Source organism: Penaeus monodon, chromosome 36, assembly GCF_015228065.2.
Source record: "Penaeus monodon isolate SGIC_2016 chromosome 36, NSTDA_Pmon_1, whole genome shotgun sequence".
In the NCBI taxonomy this organism is placed as follows: domain Eukaryota; kingdom Metazoa; phylum Arthropoda; class Malacostraca; order Decapoda; family Penaeidae; genus Penaeus; species Penaeus monodon.
In genome coordinates, this window is record NC_051421.1 from 17,021,551 (window position 1) to 17,026,550 (window position 5,000).

The 5,000-nt window shown below is 47.1% G+C and overlaps 1 long non-coding RNA gene across 1 annotated transcript in view; it reads left to right on the forward strand.

The window, feature by feature from the left end:
* Nucleotides 1-1,101, forward strand: part of LOC119595816 — a 12,094-nt gene extending 10,993 nt beyond the window's left edge. Inside the window, exon 2 of the long non-coding RNA XR_005230719.1 lies at nucleotides 763-1,101. This is a non-coding gene — a long non-coding RNA (uncharacterized LOC119595816). The remainder of the gene's footprint in view (nucleotides 1-762) is intronic.
* The last annotated feature ends 3,899 nt before the right edge of the window (nucleotides 1,102-5,000 follow it).

A 5,000-nucleotide genomic window follows, 5' to 3' on the forward strand; every position in this document is an offset into this window, starting at 1 on the left:
AGACGGGATTTTTTATTTATTTATTTATTTGTTATTATTATTGTTATACATATTTTTAACGGCTCATTGTGGTATAAAGCACCACTCATAGGGCAACCAGCCAGGGTCAAATACGTAGTGAGGGTCGTGTGCGGTAAACAGCTGGAATTTCACTCTCTAATACTTATTTCCTGGAAACTTGCGCAGTGCATGGCAAAAAATGAAATTACTTTCGCCTTTTGGAAGCTGAGAGTATTTTGTTACGTTTTATCACTGCTTTTATTGTTGTGCATACGTGTGAGAGTGGGAGAGGGCGAGAGAGGAGAGGGAATGTGAGTGCGAGTGCGAGTGCGAGTGCGAGTGCGAGTGCGAGTGCGAGTGCGAGTGCGAGTGTGAGAGGGAGAGGGAGAAGGAGAGAGAGAGAGAGAGAGAGAGAGAGAGAGAGAGAGAGAGAGAGAGAGAGAGAGAGAGAGAGAGAGAGAGAGAGAGAGAGAGAAGAGAGAGATTGAGACTGAGATTAAGAAAGAGAAGTAAATAAAGAAATAAAAGAAATACAAAGGAGGAGTGAGTCATTCGTGAGAGCGCCATGCTCTGCGGACCCCAGGGCGTGGCAGGAGAGGAAGTCCGGAGTCTAGGACGCGAAGGATGTCAGTGTGGAAACGGCGACGTCCCCTCAAAAGGCCCTGTCTGTCCACCCTCAGCGCCTGCCACGGTAGCGCTTGTCATGCGAGATTATATGCTAGAGTAAATAGCCACGGTCTAATGGATGGTTTGTTCCGCCAGGATTTTTTTCTTTTCGTTCTTTCTTTCTCCGCGATGTGCAGCTAACCACCTAGTGGTTCCTGAGAAAGAGGAAAAGGAAAAGAATAAGGAGGAGAAGGAAGATTATACATGCAGCGGAGCTCGGTAAAGCATGTGGGAATTGCATGTGGACGTCTGATAAAGCACAGCGAGGGGAAATTGCCTCAATGACTTTTCTTTTCCTTGGCGGGAGGAGAAGTGAGTGGAAGTGACCAAAAGAAAAGAGCACATTAAGGGAGTTTGTGGGACATGAGAAGTGACGCCCCCAAACCCATCGTTAATTGGCAAAACAGACCTCAGTCGAAGTGACCTGCAGTGACCTATACCGGGGAGTAGCAGACGTAGGTTGAAGTGAATTGAAGTAACTCGAACCAAAGCGCACTTTAAAGAGAGTTTTTAGAAGTTATGAAACGTGAGAAATCAACGCCGTGCCATCGGTAATTCGCAAAGTCGTCACGTGATCACAGATTCGCAAAGTCGTCACGTGATCGCCTACCTTCGTCCACCGCCGCCATGCCAGCCTTCGCCTTGGTGCTGCGGGACGAAGACCTGAGTCCTCGCTACCACCAGCGCCATCGCCACGACCCTGCCACCTACGGCTTCCAGCAAGGTAAGAGAGACCGAGCTCAGGATGAGGGGGAGGGAAGGAGGGAGAGGGAGAGGCTGAGAGGGAGGATGAGGGAAGGAAGGGAGAGGCTGAGAGAGGGAGGGAGAGAGACAAGTAGGGAAGTAAAGGAGGTCTTCTACGCGGACTTTCCTCAGGATGCTAATGTGGACCCGGACGGAAATTAATACAGTTGAAGTGGGATTAAATCCTTTTAGCGCTCCACTGCCTCGCAGTACTTTCCCAGGACCCGTGAGAAACTGCCAAGGGAATTAGCTGCCACTGCATAGGTACAAGGGAGTAGGAGAGGGAGAGGGAACAGGAGTGGAAAAGGGAGAAGGAAATGGAAAGGGAAAGGGAGAGGGCAAGGGAGATAAGGAGAGAAGGAGAAGAAGAATGGGAATGAAAGGAAGAGAGAAAGGAGAGTGATTGAAAGAGTTATCATAAGGTATAGTACTACGAAAGAACTAGCAAGTAAAACTAACAGTTTAAACTAACAGTTTTCAATTAGTTTAAATGATGTCCCTAGTTCTAGGACAGTGATCGCTCACAGCTATAGATTCATCAGAAAGTCAAACACATCGTCACATCAACATAATTGTCTCGTCATGACCTCCAGACATCGAGGAGACGGACAACCCTCCATGACGAGACGGAGACGTTCAGACCCTCCATTACTGCCTCGTGCATGACGCTGCCTGATAATTTTCGATCCGGGAGGCATACTGGCATCGAATCAGCGCGGGTCTCACGAGGGTCCAAATTGAAGACAGGGGAAGAAGAAGAATAAACTTAAGGAAGATGGAAGGGAGAGGCGGTTAGTGCAGTGGGCGGGGTGGGAGAGACGAGGGAAGGTGAAAGGAGAAGAGGTAAGAGGGAGGGAAAGAAGGGGGGAGGGGAGAAGACGGGGGAGAGAAGAGGGAGGGAGAGAAGGAGGAAGAGGGAGAAATGAAGAGAGAGAGAGAGAGAGAGAGAAGGTAGTGGGGAGAGGGATAGGAAAGAGGGAAGAGAGAGAACTAGAAGAAAGCGAGTGAGAGATACAGCGAGAGATGGGTACAGCGAAATGCGAGAAAGTGAAGGAGAAAGAAAGAGGGACAGATGGGTAGGCAAGAGAGCGGGAGTGGAGCGGAAAGGGGGGAAGGAAATAGAGGATGAAGAGAAGGTAGACTTGAAGGAAGTTCAGTGGAGAGGAAGGGGACGAGGAGAGGGGGTATGAAGGAGAAGAGGCACGGGAGTCATTAGTCGGTGGCGCAGGTTGCTAAGTTGTATTAGGTGAAAAGATTAGGGGAAGCAGAGTGCATCAGGGAGGGGCGTGACGAGAGAGATAGTGTGAAGATAAGGGGAGAAGGGAGGAGGAGGAGTAATGAGTCACAGTGGCGGAAGGGAATTCTTGTAAGCCATTCAGGTGATCCTCAACAACACTCTATTCAGGGCGCGGAATTCATGGTGATGGCGGGAAAGGTGTCACGGGTGACTGCAACAGGCAGGCATAGTTATCAAGATCATTCACGGTAATATGTACGGAGACATAGAGACTGTGCAAGGTAAGTTCATATGGAGTTGGAGAGATTGTTCTGCCCATAAAAGTACTTATGGAGTTATACCGTTCATGGGAGGTACTTAAGGGGTTTTAGAGACTGTGCATGGTAAATACATATGGAATTATGCCGTTTATTGGGAGTAAATATGGAGTTATAAAGAATATTATTCATAGATATACACATGGAGGTGCACAGAATGTGCGTCTTAAGTACGTAATGGAGTTAGCCTATCCAGACTGTTCGTGAGAAATACATATATAGAGAAAGTCTGTGCTGTTCGTTAGTTCTGCAGAATTTTCCTGGCAAATATGATCTGGAGTTATACCGTTCATGAGGAGTTAGGACTAAACTGTCCATGAAAGCACATACGGGGTTGTGGAAAATGTTGAAAATGTTCGGTGTTACGGAGACTTGGTAGGACAGTGCATACGGCAACATGGAAGACGATGGCGAAACATTAAAAGCAATGAAAATGAGCGTTGGCGAAGAGAAAGAAAAAAGGTCATTAGGCAAGGTGTTCAAGATGACGTGGCGTCGTCCATGGGTCATGAAGAAAGCACGAATCCGGACACCTTCACGAGGACTATTTCATGGCTGGGAAAACAGGCGCCCATGAGTGAAGGGCGAGGTAGTCGATGTGGGGGGGAGAAACTCGAGGTTGCAATTCACAGTGGAAAAGGAGGTTGTTCAAAGTACAGAGAGGAAGTGGTTGGCTGAGAAGGTAATTAAAGCGACGAGAAATCCTTGTTGGGTTGGTTGCACGGTGTAGTTGGTATGGTAGTTTTTTACGGTTGCGGTTTGTAGGTTTATGAAAATTTGGTTGTGACGTTGATGTGATGCTGTGTTGTTGCCATTAGTAAGATTGTCATCGTTATGAGCACCATCAGTCATCGTCGTCATCGGTATCGTTATCGGCACTACCCCTTCTATTACCGCCACCAACACCACCCCACCACCACATGATCACCACCATCGTCACTATCATCGCTATTGTAAAACTCTAACAATTAAAATCCCTAGAACCCTACCTTTACTCACAGACTACGACTAGAGAGACAGAAAAAAGGAACTCGCAGCATTACCATTGCATCTCATGAACTACTCGTTAACGAAAGAGTTTCCAGCAACCTCCTCCTCTCACGGCAAGAGTGACCAAGCAAACCTTTTATTCATGGTTGGGTGAGAGACAGAGAAAATTGAGGTTTTCACTGATCTGGGTTCTTTTCAGACGCACTGGTTGCCGTAACGCCATCTGTGTTTTATTTTTAAGAAAGTTCGTCGTGTGTTATGAGATTGAGGAAGTTCAACTGATGGGTGTAAATTCCGAAGTAAATGTAATTTCCATGTAATCAGTATGATCCTTATATGAATTTGAACTGGTGGCAGTAGTGTGAAATTGCGGTTGAATTATTTTTTATGAATTACGAGCCGAATTTTTATGACCATTGCAGTATTATTGTCTTTAGGGATGTTTGTTCCGCGCTCGTTTGTCAATTAAAATTGTTCTCTACTCTATGTCGATCCCATAATTATAAACGAAAGGTGTGTACCGAATTCACACTGAAAAAAATATGAAAATGGAAATATGAAAACACTAGTTTGGGGACCTAAAGACCAATCCGCAGCTAGCGAGCAAAACCCCGTCTTTTCCCGCTCCAGGTCGTAACGTCTGGTGCACAACCATACACCGGAAGTCAGAAGCTTAAAAAGTGCTGTAAAGATGCAAACAAAAACGTAAAGCGAAGGAGTCAAGACCTTTCGGACGGGGAAAAGGACGAGGGAGGGGGAGAAGGAGGAGGAGAGAGAGAGAGCGTATGGCGCACCTGCTGGGACGGAGCACCTGAGCGATGCACAATTAAGGTGCACCGTGCGTAGCGTGGACTCCCCTTACAAACATCGTATTCGTGAGAACATTTCCTCACGAACGGTAAAGCTGGAAGAAAGGCCTGCGCATCCGTCGATTGGTCGAAAGAACAGATTCGAAGGCCTTTGAAAATCTTAGCACTTTGTTATTGGTAGCGGTAGGGTTTTGTTTGCGAATTTGGCTCCTCTGTGGTTCCTCTGCGGCGCCCAGG